This window comes from Protopterus annectens, chromosome 14.part0 (assembly GCF_019279795.1).
Source record: "Protopterus annectens isolate FY-2018-M chromosome 14.part0, PAN1.0, whole genome shotgun sequence".
Taxonomy (NCBI): Eukaryota; Metazoa; Chordata; order Ceratodontiformes; family Protopteridae; genus Protopterus; species Protopterus annectens.
Genome location: NC_056748.1, coordinates 515,423,137 through 515,446,100, shown reverse-complemented (window position 1 = coordinate 515,446,100; position 22,964 = coordinate 515,423,137). Strand labels below are relative to the sequence as shown.

Here is a 22,964-nt window from a genome sequence, read left to right as displayed (position 1 = left end):
TAGTGCAGTCTTATGGGGGATTTTTCATGGTATGACTTGTCCACAGTCATGACAGTAGTATACAGATTCATTAAAATAAATAGCATTAATGTTAGACTGCAGCCATGCATGCATACTATAAATGTGGTTAGTGCACTGAGTGCTTTGTTTCTGCTTCCTTGTTGCTGATGCATAGTACATTGTATATACCTCTCGACCTCTTAGTGCAAGAAATCTGGACAAACCTAAAATAATGGGAGGACAAAGGTCCAAAACTAGGGACAGATTTTAAATATTGCTCTCAGAAACTTAGAAAGTTTCTAGAATAACAGGATTTGTGCTAGTATGCATTTTCTGAAGGATATGAAGTCTGAAACTCAAGTATATGTCATTATTGACTTCGGTCTTCAGTGATTTGCCAGAAAACATACAATTCTATGAGGAACGGAACAAAAAATATGTGGCAAAAATCTGGATATTATGTATGGCATGTTAAGGTCATCAGAATTTTTCCTGACATGCAATTTCAGAATATGCATATGTCAGTCATAGAGCATAAGGGTCTATATTATAAGATCGAAACTTCAGGTAGTTGAATACCTAAAGCTCGATCTGTAAATATTGAAAGCTAAAAACCACGAATGGCCACTTCCTCACAGGGAAACAATTTGCTTGGCCATATATAAAAAAAAAAATAAATAAAAACTTTTAAACCTAAATCAAGTGGGGGGGGGCTATGCCCTCCACCCCCCTAACTAAATATACCAACTCCGAAGTCACTCTACATTGACAAAAGGGCAAATTCCCCTGACAAAAAATTCACAGAAGTGGTTGTTTGCTCTTTTCAGCTTTCGATATTTACAGATCGAGCTTTAGGTATTCGACTACCTGAAGTTTCGATCTTATAATATAGACCCGAGCATAATTCCCATATTTTAGGAAACTGTGCTTACCCTTGCTTACCTTAGCTACTTACAGTTCTGTTACAGAATTAAAATGCCCACTAACTTTTAGTTGTCCCTCATCTTCATGGACATCACTAAATATACCTTAAACCCGTACACTGTAGTTCACGGTATTTATGATGTTTGTTTCAAGTCATTTCGTAATGAGGAGGAGTATATTTACCGACTTAGCAGTCCTTTTAAAAAACATATAAATTAATTTATTATATTGTATTTTGAGGTGACTGTACTAAATATATAAACTTTGTCCCTGATGGTTTGTGGCCATCATCTTGCTTGTGGAGAAAAGAGGTCGAGAACTGTGGCTTACTGTACCAAAAGAGCACGTAGGAGTCCTTCTGTGTTCACCTGTATCAGATATATTGTTAGACCATACCAAACTATGTAGTGCTGGTCATAAAACATCCTCATTTTGTTTGGTATGGGAATATTGGATACTCATCTCACAAAGCCATCACTGGTGTATGTGAGCAATTCATCAGTATGTATTGCAGTAGAGTGACACATGAATTTTAGATGTGTATGTGACAGGGTGATTCTTTCTTTTTTTTTTTTTTTTTCAAAAATGTTTTTTATTTTTTTTTATAACAAGAATAATAGTAATATATTTACACTCAAAACTGAAACAAATTATTTACAAAGTCCATAACAAGGAAATACTTCTATATAAATTCAGGAAATCATCTAATACTTTTTAGTAATGATTGTAACTTTTCCCAAGCAATTAATTTGTGTGTTAAATTCTTTGTATTCATTTTTAAACTAGATATTTCTTTTTCACATAAGGTCCTGGCTAAATAAATAAATTCATTTCTGAAAGATATAGGAGAGTTAGTTTTCCAATTTTTTGTCACAACCTTTCTTGCTACTGCAAGTATTGACCAAAGAAGGTGTGTTTGAGATCTGGGTATGATTTCTGGTACTGGTACATTAAATAAAATGAGTGAACTTGACATTTCACAATTATCATTCCATAAGGCCTTACAGAAACATTCAAATTCCTTCCAAAATTCCCAATTTAGGGTGATTGTTTCTTGATGATCTCTTCTTGTGATCAAAATGCTTGCATGAATTTTATGAATAGGGCAATGTAAGCATTTGCATTCTCATATACAATAATACAGTTCATTATTATCATTTCTCTGATTTACCCTTTGGACTCTCTCAACTGCAGCAAGAATATTTGCAAAATACCTACATCCAGTCATAGATCATTGCAAACTCTAAGCCATATGCAATTTTGCATATTTGGACAATTGTCTTATCTTTGCATACTGTTTTCCCAACTGCCAAGAATCTCTAAAAACATTCCAGGGAGTTCTACTCTATATGAGATTTCAAATCATTTGGCAAAAGTCTTCTCCTTATTCTTTCCCACAAAATGGTATTCTTCGGATGTTTGTTAGACTCATCCAAGAAAAGCTTTCCTTCCTCCAGACAAAGCAGAAAATGTTCCAACAGTTCTTCTTGAGTTTCTGCAGGCCAAACCATGCATCTGCAAGTGAGTTTCTCAGGATTCTGGGGTACATGACATTGATGATTATCATGCTGCTTTTTGCCAAATAACACGAGGAAAATACAGTGCTACCTCAGATCAGTCTGGACTCAGCATCTACACCCTTTGACTGTTGAGATTCCAGTTCTGAGGTTTGTGAACAGGGAGATTGGATGCTGGATAGACAAGATAGCTTGTAAATCCAGGTCTTCCATTCTTCATTCCATTCCCTTTCCACTCAGTCACCACAGCCACTTCAGATCTGGTATGGGGAGTGGTTTCAAAAGTGGTAAACATGTAGACTCAAAGGGATCGTGTAGATAGAAACATAGAGTCAATGGTCCTGGATGTCTTTCTTCCATTTCCACTGCTTACCTGTGTTCTAAAAATCCTGAAGTCCTCTCCAAAAAATGGTAGTGGTGATCCTTTTTTGACCAAGGCATCAACTGCCTGGGTGATAAAATGTTGATACCTTTTAGGCAGATTTTTGGACATTTCAACAAGTACCTAAGGAAACGAGAAAACATGCTGACAGAAAATAATATATGGGTAAGTGGAAAATCTTTTCTAGTTGTTGCTACTCTTAAGAGCCAAGATCCTGTGCCTGCCTATATGCCTTTGGGTCTTCATTATTTGTATGTGTTACTGTCCAGTGATTTGTCATACTCCTCTATAAAGGTACATTTGTAAGCCATTTCAACTTGGCTGCATTTAGATCCCCCTTTCTAATGATGTTCAAGTAAACAATGTGTGAAAGGAGTTTTGCATATTTGCCCATAGGAAGCAGGTAGCTTCTCTTTGGGATCTCTGTTTTGTGCTGGAAAAGCTTTTGCAGTCTCCAGTCAAACCAGCTCATCAGAGTTTTGTAGCATGGAAGGCTATTTTACGTATTGCTCTGATATCATAGTTAAAGTTTTCATACACTTGTGACAAATTTGTAAGCTTAAAATAAACATTAACACATGTCCATTTTTCACTGTATTAATGTATTTGCATTTCATGTTGGGTTTATCTGTTAACATTTAAAATACACTTGCTGTAGAAAATCAACTGACCAGAGTTTTGTGCAAAATTATGTTGCATACATTAATCAGTAAATACAGAGGATAATTATACATTTGCTAGGGAGGTGTACAAGATTTGGAAGGGATATAAGGTAGTAAGGTAGTGTTAAGATGCCAAGAAGAATAGTGAAAATCAATGTAAATTTTGAATGCAGACAACAGATGAGTAACTTAAGTAATGTGTTCAATAATATTAGCCTAACTCTGTAGTTTAGAGGGTTAAACCCATGAGAATGACCCATATGGCCCATGTTTGAACAGCTGCTTGGTGGCTGGATGGGCCAAGATAGAACTGAGTGGCTAATGCTGACATATGAGCTTCCTGGAATGGATGATGTTAGTTCTGGTCAGCCAATCAGCCATCAAAGGCATAGGCGCCAGCCCACTGGTTTGAATTTCTTATTACCCATGCATCGGTCCAAGTTGTGCTTAAATAGGGATAGGGAAGAACTGTACTCACATGGGTGGGTAGCCTGTTCCAGAGAATGAGAATTCTCTGAGAAACATAGTGGTCTCACCAGCATATCTTGTTTATGTCAAAAGCAAAATTTAGTTCTTTTAATCCAGTAGTTCTGATGTTGTTTGTTTTGTAGATTTGCAAAAGGTTCAACAAAACAGGGTCCAGGGATGCCTTGTATGCCTGACAAAGATTACTTCTCAGAAATCTGTATGATACCAAGTAAAGAGACAGGACTTTGAAGCGGTCAGTGTGTAGAACATTGTGTTTACTCCCTGTATTCTGTGTAAGGACCCTTTGTGAGCATTCCATTTGCTGTTGTATGTGTCTAGCCAGGTGCATACCTAGGGGGTATTATACTCCTATGATGGGTCCGATGAGGGCTAGGTACAGTCATATGAAGACCTCCCTGTGCCTATATGCAGTGTCGTTGCTTATAAGTTGAGCAACATAAAAGGATTTTCTTTCTTCCTTGGACAAATGTTGGCCGAAATCTAGTTTACTATCTCCATGAGTTCCAAGATCCACGACTAGTGAATCAACTTTTAGGGATGTTTTATTGGTGATGTAGTTACTTGGGATGACAGACTTCCCAAAAGGTACTAGAGTGCATTACTTGATATTGAGTTTTAAGCCATGGCTTCGTCACAAAGTATTTTTCTGTGTTAGACCTTCCTGAAGGGTGTTCTCATTTTTGGGGAATATCATAGGTTCATAGCTAGGTACTAGGCTATCTGCCCGAGGGCATTTTTAAGCCTAGCTTTCGCCGGCCCATTGATTAATTAACTGAGCCTCTGTCAAGCAGAGCCAATGACGTGATCCCAGGGGTGTATTTTCTGTTACCCATCCACTCGTCAAGGCTTCTCTTGAAGAGTGTTAGTGAGGGGCTCTGCCTAATGTAGTTAGGAATTTTGTTCCAAAGCATGGGGAGTCTCTGTGACAGGAATCTATTCCTCCAGCATGTTCTATTTATTGTTGTGGCGAGGTTTAGCTCACTAGAGCGTGTGGCTCGCAGTGACTTGGATTTCTTTAGGTGGAGCATGTCCATCAATTCCGAGTTGGACATGACTTTTTAAGTCAGGCAGAGATCACCTCTGAGTAAGCGATATGCCACTGAGTACAGCTCATCTATACTATATAATATATATCTATACTGATACTGTTTGTTCATCCAGTGAATGGACAAGGATTTGAGAAAAGAGCGACAGGGAATTGTAGTTACTATGAGTTTAGTATATTTGGCTTTGTATGTCTCCTGTGATGCTTACTATGTAGGTAAGACTAATCAAAAATTGAAACAACGTATTAGTAGTAATCATAACTCTGAGATTAAGAGGCAGATATTAACTAATGCACTGTATAAAACAAAGCTGATAGAGGGCCAGAGCGTGATTTTAAATTTTGTATTTTGCATGGTGGTAACATTTTTCTTTTTACTGAATTAGATTAATTTTATTAGATTTTATGCTTGAAAGGCCACTCTCCAGGTCTGAATGGGCACTTTTCTTTGAAACCACTTCTTAATGACATACATGTGAAAGTATGAAATGATTATGTAAATATAAATTGAATATTTTGATTTTGGTATGTTTTATTTATTTGCATGTTTAAATATTAAATGTTGAATTTTATGGAACTTTATTTTATTTAATTTTAAATGTGCCACATGACTATTTTTATACTTCATGTGACTTTGTTTTTCTAATAATGATGGACAGAACTACCTTCTTCTGGCTGCTGTACTTTTCTCAGAAAATTATCCAGCTCCTCCCAGTCTTCAGACTGTGGGATCGACTTTGTTTCATTGAAAGCTCATTTCACTGAGTTTGAATTCTACCTGACCAAATTACTGAAAACTCATTTCACCGAATCTCATTTCACTGAAGTGAAGTACTGGCACTGTGTAGAGTACTGTAAGTCAAGTAAAAGGTATATGCCCTTTTCCCCATTGTAGTGTGATCCTGGAATTAGTATATATAGTTGGGGGGCACAGCCCCACCTAGTCTAGTTTTATATTATATAAGCTTCAGAACAGTACATTTTAAACCATAAACATGCATGCTTCAAACACCAATGACCAACTCTGTACAGAAGACAATATATACCCAAACTAAGAGGGTTGGCTGTGCCCCCCACACACCTCCAACTATATATACTGATTCCAGGATCGCACTACAGTGGGGAAAAGGGAATATACCTTTTACTTGCTGTACAGTACTCTACACAGTGCCAGTACTTCAATTCAGTGAAATGAGATTCGGTAAAATGAGTTTTCAGTAATTTGAGCTTTCCGCGATCACACACACACACACACTATTGCAGTCTTAAAGGATGAAGTATCACATGAGCGAATGCTTTTTAGTGCTTAAAAAAGTGAATGTTGATATGAGCAGGTGTTTGTTTAAATGGAGTTTCTGTCGGCAGTCTTTTGATTGGGATTGCAGCACAGAGGGGTAAGTGTATTTGCCCTCACCCTGCTGTTGTGCGATATTGGAGTTGATATATGTAATGACCAGGGTGTGTTGGATCATGCAGCCTCCCACATAGAGGGTGTGGGGGGCTTGTTCCCCTGCAACAAAAAGGGAACAAAAAGTTTGTGTTTGTGCAGTTGCTCATACAAGTGTTTGCTCTTTCATGAGGCATTCCTATACACTCATAAATATTTATTTATCTTACTTTATTTTTTTATATTTGTTTTCTGAAGTAGAGCATTGATCTCCATAGACATTTTTTAGACTCAGCCTGGGAGTGGTGTCTGGTTAAGTCACTTGCTCAGAGTCAAACAGGCATTCAAGGCTGAGAAAAGCAAATCTTGCAACACTGGACCAGAAGAAGCGGCTCATTAACAGCTTCTTAATACTGTAAACCAATGGTCTATCTGTATATATCTGCGCACACACACACACACACACACACACACACACACACACACACACACACACACATATATATGTGTGTCTGTGTGTGTGTGTGTGTGTGTGTGTGTGGATTAAACATTGGTCTGTTTCATAGTACAAAATAACATATTTTGTACTATGGATTTAAACATTGATTTTAGAGCAAGTGAGGATGCCATGTGTTTTATTTTAATGATGGGTATTGTTTTGTATTGATTTGATATTGATTTCAGAGGGCTGAATGTTGTAGTCTGTGGGGAATCTTTAAAGTCTGTTAACTTATTACACTCCCAGAAAATATGTTCCCAGTTACCTCTTTCTTCGCCATTGCACCTCCAACGTTTTCTGTCTACCTGAGGAAAAATTCTCTGGAGTATATTTGGGGTATAAAATATCTATGTAAACATTTCCAAACAAAAATTATAAATCTTCTAGATTTTCTTACATATGTGGGAGATAAATATATATCCCATTGTTTCTTTGTGAACTGCTTAACTAGTTTCTCTTCCCAATCCTTTCTAACCTCCTCTGATTTTTCCAGTTATCATTAGGGTTGCCACCCCTCCGTTTTTTTTCCGTACTATTCGGAAATCAAACTGATTCTCCGGTAGTCCAGTAAACACTTTACAAACTCCAGTATTCTGTTTCAAAAAGGAAACAGACTATCGGAGTTTGTAAATCGGCTGACTTACTATGCTTTTTTACAAAAAAGCATAGTAAATCAGTTGAAAGCAGGCAGCAAGAACAGAAAAAGAAGGCGTTTCCTGTCGAGTGATGTCATTGTGACATCACGAAATGGGTGGAATGTGGGCGGGAGAGGGGGTGGGATGGGTGAGGTTACTGGTGACACGAGGGGTGTGGCTTTACTCCGGTTTTAGCCACGACGAATGGTGGCATCCCTAGTTATCATGCAATATTTTATATACTTTATTCTTTTTTTAATGGCATTTTCAGTTCTAGATTGTACTAAAAACTCTACCAGTGCTGATCTTTTGTTTAGTACCCCCTTATTTATTTCTCTATGCCTGTACTCTGATATCAATTCTTGATAGGGAAGGCAATCTTTAATCTGCAATCCAAATAAGTTCTTGGCGTCTTCCCATTCTATTACCTTTTCCTCTCTAGTTATTTGCTCCCAGTACCTTGGTTGTTTTGCCAGTTTTCTCCAGAAAATTCCATCTCCCTCTTGCCTATTGTGTATATCCCTCATTACATTCACCCCTATCAGCAAAGTCTCCTTTCTCCATTCACGTGTTGGTTTAGTTCTTAGAATACTTTCTGCTACTTTGTGAATATAATATTCTGTATGATTATTAATGTTATGTAGTCCTATCCGCTGTAATTCTTGCTGGATGGGTTTGGAGCCGATATTCAGCTGTGACTTGGCCGATACTAAAGCTTGAGAGCTTTTACTGGCTTGAGGATAACCCCTATCCCATGGTGCCTCACGGCAATTCCCCAGATCTCGTTTGTCGTGAAAGCTTCGAGGTTGTCTCTTTACTGGCTCGTTGGCTAAGTAATAGATTTATTAACTAAATCTTGTCCTTTTCCAAACTTTTCTTCTTCAGTTACTTTCTTTATTACTGTTTTATTATTGTGTGACTGTTCTGAGAGTTATGACCCCTATTTTTCCCCATAAGATTGTATGGCCTGTTTAAGTTAAAAGGGCCGTAGTTGCCCGTTTAAGTTAGAGAGCCTTTCCTCCCTGAGTGCGTGTTTTAAAAAAAAAAAAAAAAAAAAAAAAAAAGTTTATAATATATGATAGACTCTTCTCCCCTGCCACCCCCACAGCGTAGGGAACCAGAGACCCAAGCAGCCCCTATTGAAGGTGCCCCCTCTTCCGAGACATCCCCAGATTATCCTACTGGAGAGCTCCCTCGGAAGAGACTGTGTAAGAGGAAGCATGTTGACTCACCTGAATCTGTCACTTCTGACACTAATTTGGAGGAATCAGAAGGGTCCTCTAGATCTGCCTCTGAGGATGTCTCCTTTTCTGACATCCTAGAAATCCTTAGACAGAGGGGTGACTAGAAGACCTCTAACCCTACTGAGGATGAATCAGTGTATCTTGAGGCCTTTTTTCCCGACCTTCCACCTCCTGGGTGACACCACCTAATGACCAACTCTTAGGGGTCATATCGCAGAAAGCCTGGACCTTCCCAGACTCAGTGGAGCCAGTCCCGTGGAGGCCAAATAAATTTATGACAGCACCTGAAGATAAGCCTTTTATTACCAAAGGAGTTCTCGTTGATGCTGTGGTGGTAGCAGCGGCCACCAAGAAGGAGTTGTCCGAAACAACTTCTAATATCCATCCTCCTAACAAAGAGTCTAGGACGATGGATAGGTATGGGAAACGTACCTTCTCTTCAGCGGCATTTGCTCCAAGATCGCTGAATTACCATACCCATTTTACTCGTCTTCAGATGGATCTCCTGAAGGAGTTGGGAGATACTCTTCAGGGTTCAGTAGCTCCGGGATCCATGGATAAGGTTTCTGAGCAGCTCTCCACCCTTACGTCGATAACGAACTCCACCATGAGGCTGGTATCGTATGCAGTGGATGGAGCGAGTAGGGCAGCCGCAGCTGGAATCTCTCTCAGGATACATTCTTGGATGCGTCTTTGTAATTTCACGGAATCCTTTGTTTTCCTTCACTAACATCCCCTTTGACGGTTCGTCTCTTTTTGGACCTCAGGTGAAAGAGACTTTGACCAGGTGCGAGCAGGAAGGGAAAACCTTATCTGTCGTCTGAGTCCATTTCTCCCTCCTGTCTAGACCCTATCCCAAGGGAATACAGGAGGGCAAATGTGTTTCCGTAATTCCCAAAAAGGTTTCCCTCGGACACAAGGTAAACCCTCCCCTAGAGGCAGAGGGGGAGGATATAATGGAAGATGCTATCCTTGTGGCAGAAGAGGTCCGCAACACCAGGGAGATAGAGAAACCTTCTCTGATCTTCCCTTTCATCGCCTCTGAGGGGTTGCCCAACTGTCGGTCTCTGGAGGCATTCGGGGGTCGTCCATTGCTGTACCCAAGCACCTGGCTAAACATTTCGCAAGATCATTGGGTACACACCATAATATCCAGAGGTTATCTGATTCCCTTTGTTTCCGACCCCCCAGCAAACCGGTCTCTACCAGACGTGCCACCCATTCAACTAAACCGTGCAACATCAGAGGTCTTCTCCTTGCTGCAAAAAAAAGTGTCATCCAAGAAGTCCCCACAGAGCAAGTAGGATCCGGAACTTACTCTTAATTCTTTTTAGTTCCAAAAAAGACAGGGGACTTGAGATCAGTTCTAGATCTCAGCAGACACAACAAGTCCGTAAAGAAATCGAAGTTCCGAATGATAACTCTGTAGTCGATATTCCCCTTTCTCAGGAAAGACAATTGGATGTGCTCAATAGATCTTCAGGATGCGTACTACCACATCAAAATGGACAGGCGCTCCAGGAGACACTTGCACTTTTGGCTGGGAGCCGGTCATTTTCAGTTCTGAACACTGCCCTTTGGTCTCACTACAGCCCCTAGAGTGTTCACCAAATGCATGGCAGTGGTAATGGCTCACCTGAAATGTCAAGGATTCCAGGTGTTTCCGTACCTAGATGACTGGCTCCTCACTGTTACTACCAAGCATCAACTCATCAGTACCAGGGATGAGACTCTATCCTTGTGTGCCAGTTTGGGCATCACAGTCAACCTAAAAAAAATCAGCCTTATCTCCTTCGCAACACATTGTATTCTTAGGCTCAGAAATAGACACAACCACCATGTCTACGCAACCAAGTCAGATCCTTGCTAAACGGTCACAAAGTTCAGGCCAAGGTAGTCCTTCAAGTCCTAGGGACTATGGCTTCCTCCATCCTATTAGTTCCTCTAGCCTGTCTACACATGAGAATACTTCAGTGGCTACTATTTGCCCAATGGTTGATACAGGAATTTCCCTTGTCTCATCAGATTTTCATAACAAACACCTGCAAGAAGGATCTGACATGGTGGTTGCATACAGAGCAACTTCTCTTAGGTCGTCCACTTGTTCCTTCCCAAAAGAAAGCAGTTTTGACCACGGACGCTTCCCAGATAGGGTGGTAGGGGGGCATTATCTAGGAATGACGGTCCAAGGTACTTGGCAGAACCACAAGAACCACTTGCACATGAGAGTGGTACTATATGCGTTGCAAGCACTTCACAGCTCTCTTCCCACTGGGACAATTGTGATCCAGTCAGACAATATGTCTGTCGTGTGGTACATAAACAAGCAAGGGGGAACCAAATCTTACCCGCTTTACCACATGGCCTTAAGAGTTTGGAAATGGGCGATGGCACTCATCGTTTTCTGGTGGCAGCGCATATCCCGGGGAAATCCAGTGTGATAGCAGACAAACTCAGCCAAGCAATTCTGATGCCTCAAGAGTGGTCCCTGAATGCAGAAGTTGGGAAAGAGATCCTTCACAGATGGGGCCAGCTTTGCTGTGACTTATTCTCCACACACTTGAACACCAAATGCAGCAGCTACTTTGCCCTAATTCCCCATCCGGGGATGTCACCCAGGGATGCTCTAGTCCACCAGTGGCTCCTGGGACTTTTTATGCCTTCCCACCTTTTCCTCTCATCCCAAAGGTAATACAGAAAGCAAAACAGTTGAGGAGTACCCTGATCCTCATTGTGCCTTACTGGCCTCGACAAGTATGGTTTCACTTCCTGTGGGCCTTATCTTTTGGAGGAACCATGGATTCTGGAACCATCTCCAGACCTCCTGATTCATCAGTCAGGGCAGTTCCACCCCACCATCCACACCCTCAAATTGACAGCATGGCTGCTCCAGTTCCACGAATAGCCAGGTGCGTCTCCCTCTCCCCTTCAGTCAAACACATTCTGATTTCATCCCATAAGCCTTCCACTCAGACGTTATACTCCAGCAAATGGAAAAGGTTCTCTATTTTAGCTGTAAGCCAAGGCTTGGATCCCTATACAGCTCCTATAGAATCTATTTTATCCTTTTTTGCATCAATTTTTCATGAAGGAGCTGCAGCCGCTACAGTCAGAGTTCAGTTAGCTGCCATTTCTAATTTCCATTTTGGCTTCCTGGGAAATCCCATCATGTCACACTCTTTGAGCAAAACCTTTTTGAAGGGAGTTCTTCTTCTCAGGCCTCTGATCAAACAACCATCAGAACCCTGGGATCTGAACTTTGTTCTCACATCCTTAATATCTCCACCCTTTGAGCCCTCTTCTTCATCGGATCTGAAATTGTTATCTTGGAAAACACTATTCTTAGTAGTTTAACCTCTGCCAGGAGAGTCTCAGAACTACAAGCCCTTACTATTAAACCTCCTTACATTATTTTCCACAAGGATAGAGTCTCACTCAGGAAAAACCCTTCCTTTCTTCCCAAGGTATGCTCAGAGCATAATCTCAACACTACTATTGAGCTACCAGTATTTTTTCCAAACCATTCTAATAAATCTGAGTACAGATTACACCAATTAGACGTTCACAGAATTCTCACGTTTTACTTACACAGGACTAAAGAATACAGAAAATCAGATCAATTATTTGTTTCCTTTTCGGACAAAAATAAGGGCTTGCCTGTTTCTAAAGTTACTCTTTCAAAATGAATTTCAGATTGCATTTCCTTTGCTTATCAAACTGCTGTCAAACAATTACCCAACAAAGTAAAAGGCCATTCTACTAGGGCAGTATCTACTTCATGTGCCTTTAGATCTAGGCTCCCAATTGATACTATTTGTGCAGCAGCTATCTGGGCAAGACCATATACTTTTGTCACTCATTACAAATTGGATTTGGTCTCCCGGGACAGGTCATCCTTTGGGTCCACTGTGCTGAAGAATCTTTGTTTGAGCCACCAGGGATAAAGGTGCTAGGGACACTGTCCCATCCAGCAAGAATTACGACGAGCTAGGACTACATAACATAAAGAAGTTATGTACTTACCATAATGTTCCATGTTTGTAGTCCATCTCGCCTACATTCTTGCGTCCCTCACTCCTACCCCCTTCCTGTTTCTGGAGAATCTAGTGGACTATACTGGTGCTCTCTGACCTGGTCGTAGTTGCTGGCATGGATGATGTTACATAATTATTTGTCTGTATGTATACAGTTTCTGATAATTTCATAACTGTTTGGTACTTATTGCTTTCTTGCAAACAAGATCTGGGGAATTGTCGTGAGGCACCATGGGATAGGGGTTATCCTCGAGCCAGTAAAAGCTCTCACTTTAGTATCGGCCGAGTCAGAGCCGAATATCGGCTCTGAACCCATCCAGCAAGAATGTAGTCGAGATGGACTACAAACATGGAATGTTCTGGTAAGTACATAACTTTTTTATTCTCTCTAAAGATCTGCATCCAAAATCTGTCACTCCTTGTTTCTTGAGCTTCCCCAGTTTCATCACTATCCCTTTCCCACTATAAATTATAGGTTCCTGCTTGTGCTTATGTGTAGGAGCCTTAATTTTCTAGCTCTGAAATACCCCTTCAAATCAGATAATCCCATTCTGCCTTGATCTGTTTGAAGAATGAGCTTATCCCACTTGACTCTTGCCCTCTTCCCCTTCCAGATAAAATCTTTCAGCTGTTTATTAATTGCTATCCATAACTTCTCCTGTGGTTGATAAAAATATGCCTGACCTGTATATAAGACTGAAGGAACTAAAAACATGTCAACGGCTTGCCTTGTATCTTCCAATCCATATCCATGTAACAGAGCTTCCAATTTCTCAGTTTTTGTATTATCCCTTGTTTAGTCTTTTCCCACATATCCTTAGCTGCAACTCAGGAATCATTTTTAATTCATACTCCTAAATACTTCATTTTGTCATGTCCCCTTAATATGGATATTGCTGAACCAATTTGTGTGTGGGTACATAATTTAGTGCTATTGCCTTTGTTTTAGCGTCATTAATTTTATATCACGAAAAGATATGAAACTCTCAGAATGTTCCACAACATTGTAATGTCCTTTTCTGTTTTTCTCAGCTGTAAAATATCATAATCTACAAATCAAGCCAGCTTTTCTTAACTACCATACCAGTTATATTCTTGAATTTCTGAGTCCTTTATTGTCTTTGCCAGTGGTTCTAAATATAATGCAAATAACAAAGGGGAAAGAGGACACCCCTGCCTGCTTCCTCTGCTCAAGTAGAAATTGTCAGAGAGGACCCCGCTGACTTTAATTTTTCACTTATGATCCCTCATATGTCTTGTTAATCAACCTTATAATTGTATCAGGGGATATAAATGCTTTCATTGCCCTGCTCATAAAGTCCCAGCTTACTTGTCAGATGCTCTGTCTGCATCAAGACCCACCAACAACTGTGGTATTTTATTACATTTTGATTGCTTCTGGATCATCGGTGTTCTGTTAATGTTATCAGATATTTGCCTCCACTCCACAAAACCACATTGATCCGTATCTGTCAATATTGGGATCACCTTTGCCATTATTTTAGCCATTAGTAAGCATAAACACGTTATAATCATGGTTTAGTATTGAAAATGGGCCCACACAAAGCTGGATCTAATGGGTCTTTACCCTCCTTTAGGTATTACAGCTACTACTATATTTTTCTGTTTTGTAGAGACTTTCATAGAATTTCTGTAATATTTCTAATACCGCTACAGGATCTGTTACCTTCCTTGTTATAGGCTTCCTAGGCTTGGCAGTAGCCCTTTCTACTTTCTGTTACATAAGTCTTTGTGCTAAAAGTTTTTGGGCTCTAGAGTTATTATCAAAAAACAGTTGCTTAACAGCAATCTTTCTACACTCATGCATATTATTAAGATAATCACCTTTTTTTCTGTTTAGCATTCTGCAGTTGCTCCTCCTCTTGTTCCGTGAGATTCCCCTATTTTGCAATACTTTATTTGTCAGTTCCTCTAAATAGTTTGTTACTTCTTAACCATATCTCCCTTATATTTATTTCCACCATATTTAAAAAAAAAAATCCACTTTAATGTTGTCCCACTCCCTAGCTTTATTTTCAGAAGAAATTTCTATCTTCTCTAATAGTTGAATAATTTCCACTACCCATTCCCTAAATTCCCCTCTTTTCAACAGATAGGTGGGGATGAACCAGTGTCTCATTTTTATTTAATTACCTTATGTTTTTGTTTTAGTTATTATTGGGGCATGATCTGAAGTAGTTACTGGGTTTTTAGGCACATATCTAGACCTTCAGTTAAATGCACATGTTCCTGTGGAATATAAATTGTGTCTAGCCTACCTTAGTTTTTGTATCTTGGGGAATAATATGTAAATTAACTCTGCTAGTACTGAATTCACATCCATACCAAATATTTTCATACATTTCTTCAAAAGTTTACTTTCCTTTATTATACTTTCCCGTCTGGGCCACCAGACACATCTTCATTGCTGCAAATTAAATTCAAGTCTCTACCAATAAGTAATATTCCTTGCTGAAAGCTGATTATTTCTCACGGAATTTTCTTAAGCTCCATTATAGCAATTTTAGATGGAATATAAATATATGCCAATGTAATCCTCCCTTGCCAGTAGCCCAGTAGTACTGCAAATCTGCCATTATCTTGTTTATCCCCTTCTATCACTATTGGAGCTCCTCTTGCAATTAATACAAGTATTCCTGTTTTCATTTGTCCCAGGTATTCTGCTAAATAACCAAGCTGAAAACCTTTCTTTATTATAAGTTCATAGATATTTATCAGGCTAATGGCCACAAGGGCCTTTTTAAGCCTAGCTATGCATCCCAAATCTCTGACAAGATGTTCTTCATGTTTCACTGTTGCAGTCATCACACTTGGGTTATCTGCCTGCAGGTAGCTCTCAGTCGGCCCGAATACCAGAGTCTTGGGATTTCTGAGTCAGATGCTGTCACCTCTTTCATGACGTCAGGTCGTCAGGGGTATAAAACATGCAGCCGATGCCATTACATCAGTCTTTCTTGCCATGGTGGAGCCCAAAGCGGAAGCATTTCGCAAATGTCGGTCGGCCGCTACCTGAAATTTTCATTTTCCGAGTTTCAAACCTGAAGTCTTCTAAAGCTAAGTACCCCATTGGGGATCCTTTTTTCTTGCTCTAACCGATGTCAGAAAAAGTTAACAATTGTCTTGCCTGTGAAAAGCAAATACCTCACAGAGATTTTCATTCTTACTGCGTTACCTGTTTAGGCCCAGACCATGACATCCCTCGCTGCCGGTTTTGTGCCTTGTTTAATGCCCGAACTATTCATTGTTGGGCTATCTTTGTCGCTGAATTCTTTCGCTCTTGTTCTCCATATTCCTAAATGGCTTTGATAAGCCATCCGACTACAGATCTTCTGAAAAAATGTAAGGATAAAGACAGAGACAGACTGCATAGGTCCAAAACTGTAGACGATGCTTCCGTTAAGCTAGTCGCCAGTCTGCTGGTACTCAATGAGGCGCCTTCGCAGCCCCTGATACCTGCTTCTACAGATTCGCAGGCCTCTGCTGAGACCCATTCGGAGTTCGGTATGCTGCGAGATGCTTTGACTATGGAACTTGCAGATGTCTCTACCTTGGATGTGTCCGGAGCCACTGTGTAGGCACCGGCTTCTGAGTTTGTATTCTGACCTACCGATGTTCGTATTAAACCGACAACTTTCTTTTTGGCTAAAACTAACGAGGTTCTCAAGCCCAGAGTTCACACTATACCTAGAAAACCAACAACCAAAGTGCATGCTCAAGCTCCCATGCCACAAAAACAAATGCTTAGAATGGCTGAAGACCTTATTTCTCTAATTAGGGGAAGCCAGTCTTCCCCCGCTAAAAGACAAAGAATTGAATTTCCTTCTGATTCTACAGACCAGGAGTCCGATGACTCTGATCTTTCTGATTACCAGGACATACCCTTGTCTACCTATGAGGATTCAGATGCAGAGGATTCCTTTCCCCTCTGCCTCCCCTCCAGAGGATTTTTCTTTTGGTGAAACCTTGTATACCTTAAGAGAGCATTTCCGCTGGGAATGCCAGGACTATCCTCAGTCCAAAAAGAGATTCAGAGAATTTTTAGATTTGCCTTAACACAGGCCTCTAGCTATGCCCTCTGCCCTGGATATTGTAGATGATGGCTTCATGGAATCCAGTCTTACTCCTGACACTTTACCACCAACCCCTAGAAAACCTGACGGGTACTACAGAGTGCCTGACACTCACTGATTTCTCTTTAAGAATCCTACTGCGGATCCAGAGGCCATTTCCCAGGGACCTAAAGGCATTAAGGCTACTACAGCCAAAAACCCTACCCCTTCAGACAGGGATTCGACAGCTTTAGACAGATGTGGTAAGAAAGTATATACCTCTGCAACTCTTGCCATCAGGGCTTTGAGTTGCCAGTTTCACATGTTGAAGTACCAGCAACATGTTATGGAAGTAATTAAACAAAAAATGGTGTTACTTCCAGATTGTGCAGAAAATAAAGATTTACAAGAGTTAATGCATTCTACAAGCCAAGTTAGTAAACATACTTTGCAATGTGGGCTTGATGCCTTAGAAGCATCTTGCAGGGCTGCTGTCACTGGGTCTGTACTGAGAAGGCATGCTTGGCTGAAGGAACAAATCTTGCCAGACCATGTCAAAGCAAACTTACTAGATGCACCATTAAATTAGGATAGTTTGTTTGGCACAAAAGCAGAAGAAGTTCTTAAAAAGATGGAGAAAAAAGTTAAATCTATGCAAACTGTCAAAGATTTCTTACAGGTGAAGCCACCTAGATTCAGTAGGCATTGGCCTTCTAAAAACTGGTCCTTTCCCGTCCTTCCCAGGCCTTCTCAGTCCAAATCCAGGGGAAACAGACTACCAAGACTACAGTCTCAGGTTATGCAGAGATCTAAACAATGGAGTGCTCCCACCTCAAAAACAGGGAGTGGTGAGCCACCCCTTATGGAAAAAGTTCACAGTGACTTCTCAATCATCCTTCCCAGCCATGCCCAAGTACTTGCACCCCTAGGAGGAAAACTCGCCCTTCATGCAAAAAACTGGATGTCCATTACTCAGGACCAATGGGTTCTAAACATTGTATCCCAGGGATACAGATTCTACTTCCATTCACTGCCAACCCCAAGTGGGTTGTCAGACCTTCCTCCAAGCCAGTGGGCAGAGGCTCAAAAGCAAGTACTTTCCGTTCTCAATATCAGAGCTATTCAACCTGTCCCAGCAGAACAGTGGAGATAGGGTTTCTACGCCAGACTCTTTCCTTGTGCCCAGAAAAGAGAGCTCTTGGCGTCCTATCCTGGATCTGTCAATTCTCAACACCTTCCTGGTGGTTCCAAAATTCAAAATGCTTACACTGCAACAGCTTCTTCCTATGCTAGCAAAGGATGCTTGGTTAGCCATCTTAGACTTAAAAGAAGCTTATCTGCACATCCCCATAATGGAGTCTTGCAGGAAATAGCTACATTTCAGGGCAAGCTCTATGCACTATTTGTTCTCTGCACTTCCCTTTGGCTTATCTACTGTGCCCAGAGTATTCCCAAAGTGCCTGGCTCCAGCCATTGCATACTGTAGGCAAAGAAATATTCAGATTTACCCATATTTGGACGATTGCCTGATTCAGGCAGACAGTCAGGAATTGTTACTTCAGCACCTGGCATTTGTAAAAAGACTCCTAACTTCACTGGGGTACACCATCAATGAAAAGAAATCACAACTGGTGCCCAGTCAAGAAATTGTATTCTTGGGAGCAAGCTTGAACACAACTTCCCAGATGGCATTCCTCACTCCAGAAAAGCAGGTCTATTTGACAAACTACTTTAAACTAATGGCCACCAAAACCCAGCTATCTGCAAGGAAAATACTGCAAGCCCTAGGGTTCATGGCCTCATGCATTCTGCTAATTCCATATGCAAGACTGCATACGAGGAAACTTCAATGGTACTTGAAAAATCTCTGGTGTCAATATTCTCAGGACCTGGAAACAGTGATTCGTATCATACCTTGGCTAAGGGCAGAGTTCCTTTGGTAGGCAAATGCAACCGCAACAAGAGACTTCCTTTCACTCAACCCCCTCGCCGCCCAAACCCTGACAAAAGATGCATCAGACTATGCATGGGGGGGCTCACATGGCAGGCAAATGCATTCAAGGCAAATGGAGCCCAGGACAAATTCCCCTGCATATAAATCAAAAAGAGATGTTAGCTGCACAGAATGCTCTGACAGACTTCAAATACCTTATCCTGCCAGGACAGCTCCTGATAAAGACAGACAACACCACAATTATGTGGTACATAAACAAGCAGGGGGGAACTCATTCCTACTCACTCTGCAGGTTAGCCATGGCCCTGTGGAATACAGCCTTGAGCATTCAAGTGCACCTACAAGCTCAATTCCTGCCAGGCAAACACAATTCACTGGCAGATGACTTGAGCAGAAATCTACTCGACCCACACAAGTGGAAACTGGAACCCAACTCATTCAAACTTCTAATCCAGAGGTGGGGGCACTGGAGGTGGACCTCTTTCCCTCCTCCCAAAACCACCAATTGAGCAAATGTTACACCAGGTACCCTCACAGCAGAGCCTGGTAGGTGGATGCCCTATCTTTTACATGGGAAAACCTCTCAAGTACTACTCAAGATCAGACAGGACAGGCCAAGGGCAATCCTTATTGCCCCAAACTGGCCTTGCCAGCACTGGTACCCACTCCTACGCAGTCTGACAGAAGTGCCAGCCTGGTACCTACATCAGACACCTTCCCTGCTGTCTCAGCAGGAGGGACAGATTTTACATCCACAGCTGCAAACCCTAAACCTTGCAGCCTGGCTTATCCCCTGAATACACCACCAGCAACCCACAACAGACAGGTGCTGGACATCATCCTTGAGGCCAGAAGTGGAAAATATATTGTTCTTGGAGTCAGTCTCAAGGAAGGGACACAACTGTGCCCACCTTACCTCACATCCTTGATAACCTAGCAGAGCTGCTCCACTGAGGCCTATCCTTCTCATTCATTAAGATTCATGCCTCTGCCATCTCATTTCTTACCCTCTCATCAAACAGTTCCTGAGATGAGCTAACAATTTAGGGCCCCCTAGGAGAGCTCCTACCCCGACCTGGGACCTTAACTTTGTACTGGAGAAGCTCACGCTTCCCCCTTTTGAACCTGCTGCTTCAGCAGAGTTAAAATTCCTCTCTTGGAAAACAGCCTTACTTCTAGCCATCACTTCAGCAAGAAGAGTGTCTGAGTTACAGGCACTAATGACTGCGGAACCCTTCATTATTTTCCATGCTGACAGGATTTCTCTCAGGACTTAACCCATCCTTTATGCCCAAGGTGGTATCCAGTGTGGCTTTAAACCAGTCCATCCATTTGCCAACCTTTTTCCCTAATCCTCAGAATAAAGGGGAAAGGCTCCTGCACTCCTTGGACGTGCACAGACAGCTCAGGTTCTACCTTGACAGGACTAAACCTTTCAGAAAATCTGACCAGCTGCTAGTCAGCTTTGCTACAAGGGCAGAGGGCAAAGCCATTTCAAAGCAAACCATTTCCAAATAGATAGCAGACTGCATCAATTTCTGCTACAAGCACCATGGAAAACCTACCCCACAGGGGATCAGAACTCATTCCACTAGGGCTACCGCAACCTCTACAGCATTTCTCAGTGGAGTCCCTACCAGGGACATCCTGGAAGCTGCAACCTGGAGTTCTGCACACACCTTCACCAAGCATTACCACTTACCTATCTTTTTTCTAAATCCATAGCTGGATTTCCTACAGCAGTCTTACAAGGCCTGCTAGCCAGTCCTAACACTTCTTGACTGCCTCCACCCTTCCTCAGCTTTGGGAATCAACCCAAGTGTGATGACTGCAACAGTGAAGCTGACATCTTGTAAAGCTAACTACCCCGTTGGGGATCCTTTTTTCTTGCACTAACCGATGTCAGAAAAAGTTAATTGTCTTGCCTGTGGAAAGCAAATACCACACCGAGACTTTCATTCTTACTGCGACACTTGCCTAGGCCCAGACCACGACATCCCCCGCTGTCACATATGTGCTTTGTTCAACGCCAGAGCTATACGTTGTCAGGCCCTTATTGTAGCTAGATATTTTTGCTTACAGTTGTCGAATTTAGATATGGCTTTGGTAAGCCATCCGTCAGCAGATCTTCTGAAAAACGTAAAGATAAAGACAGAGACAGACTGCACAGGTTCAAACCTTCCGATGACGTACTCGTTAAGCTAGTCGTCCATTCTCCCGTCCTCAGTGAGGTGATTTCGCAGCCCCTGATGCCTGCTTCTGTGGATTCGCAGGCCGCTACCGAGACCCTTTCGGAGTCTGGTATGCTGCACAACTCTTCTTCGACTAAGGATTCTGTGGTCGTTTCTATCTTGGATGGGTCTGGAGCTGCTGAGTAGGCAATGGCTTTCGAGGAAGTCCTTCACACTACTGATTCTCTACACAAATACTTCTTTCGTGAATACCGTTCTTTCAAAAACTACCGAGTTTCTTAGGCCCAGGTTACGAACCACACCCAAGAAACCGATGACCCAATCTCAGGCACCTGCTTCCTTGCCTCAGTCTCAAATGCTATCATGCTGATCAGGGGGAAGTCAAGCTACCCCTTCCAAAACAAAGAGATCTGTCCCCTGTAGTTTTGTTTCAACAGGAGTCTGATGACTCTTATGTATCTGAGTATGAAGACATGCAACCCCTCTCTGCCTATGAGGATTCTGATGCAGGGGATTCCATTCCTTCAGCCTCACCCCCAGAGGAATTTTCATTTGGGGAAACCCTTCACACCTTAAGGGAGCATTTCTAATGGGAAAGTCAGGACTACCCTCAGTCAAAAAAGAGACTCAGGGAATTCTTAGATCTTTCACAGCACAGACCCCTGGCCATCCCCCAGTCCTGGATTTTGTGGAGGATGTTTTCCTGGAATCCAGCTTGACTCCTGATACCCTCCCTCCTGCACCCAGAAAACCAGACAGGTATTAGAGTCCCTGACTCTCACAAATTTCTTTTGAAAAATCCTACTGCTGACCCTGAGGTAATTTCTCAATGGCCTAAAGGAATTAAAGCAACATCTGCTTAGAATCCCACTCCCTCAGATAGGGATTCTCGAGCACTAGACAGATGGGGTAAAAAGCATACACCTCAGCTACTCTTGCTGTCAGAGCACTAAATTGTCAGTTCCATATGCTAAAATGTCAGCAACATACCCTGGAACTCCTCAAAGTGTCTTCCTTTACTGCTTGTGCAGAATCTAAAGAGCTACAAGAGTTAATGCATTCTGTAAGTCAAGTAACTAAACACACCTTGCACTGTGGTTTTGATGCCCTAGAAGCGTCTTGCAGGGCAGCAGTCACCGGTTCTGTCCTTAGAAGGCATGCATGGCTTAAGGAACAGCCCTTGCCAGACCATGTTAAATCTAAATTGTTGGATGCCCCCTTACACAAAGACAACTTATTTGGCACTAAGACAGAAGAGGTCTTAAAAAATATGGAAGAAAAAGCAAAATCAGACACTGGTCTTTCCCTGCTCCCACCAGGTCAGTTCATCCCAGACACCGGGGAACCAGACCACACAGACAGCAGCCACAGGGAATGCAGAGATCTAAGCAGTGGCTACCTCCACTTCTAAACCAGGGAGTTCTAAGCCAACCCCTTATGGTAAGAACTCGCAATGACTCTCCTCCCCCACCCCCTCCCTCTGCCCACCTCCACGTACCCCTAGGAGCAAAACTCTCCTTTCATGCAAACACCTGGGCCACCATTAGCAACGACCGCTGGGTTCTCAATACAGTGTCCCAGGAATACAGATTTTCTTTCCACACCCTTCTAACTCCAAAAGGGTTCCCAGATCTACCTCCAAACCAATGGGCAGAGGTGCAAAAGCAGGCCCGTTCCCTGCTCTCAATAAGGGCAGTAGGGCAAGTTCCTGCAGAACAGAAAGGCCAAGGTTTCTACTCCAGACTCTTTCTGGTACCCAGGAAAGTGAGTACCTGGTTCCCCATCCTCAAGTTATCCATTCTAAACATCTGCCTGGTGATCCCAAAATTCAAAATGCTCACCCTCCAGCAGCTGGTACCCAAGCTTTCCATGGATGCTTGGCTAGCCACCCTAGACCTAAAGGAGGCCTACATTCACATCCTTATCAGGG

At 41.9% G+C, this 22,964-nt stretch overlaps 1 protein-coding gene across 1 annotated transcript in view; it reads left to right on the top strand.

The window, feature by feature from the left end:
* The window catches only part of ARMH3 (armadillo like helical domain containing 3), a 2,648,735-nt gene that overhangs the window by 98,571 nt on the left and 2,527,200 nt on the right, over positions 1-22,964 (top strand). The gene's annotated exons all lie outside the window — the stretch shown is intronic.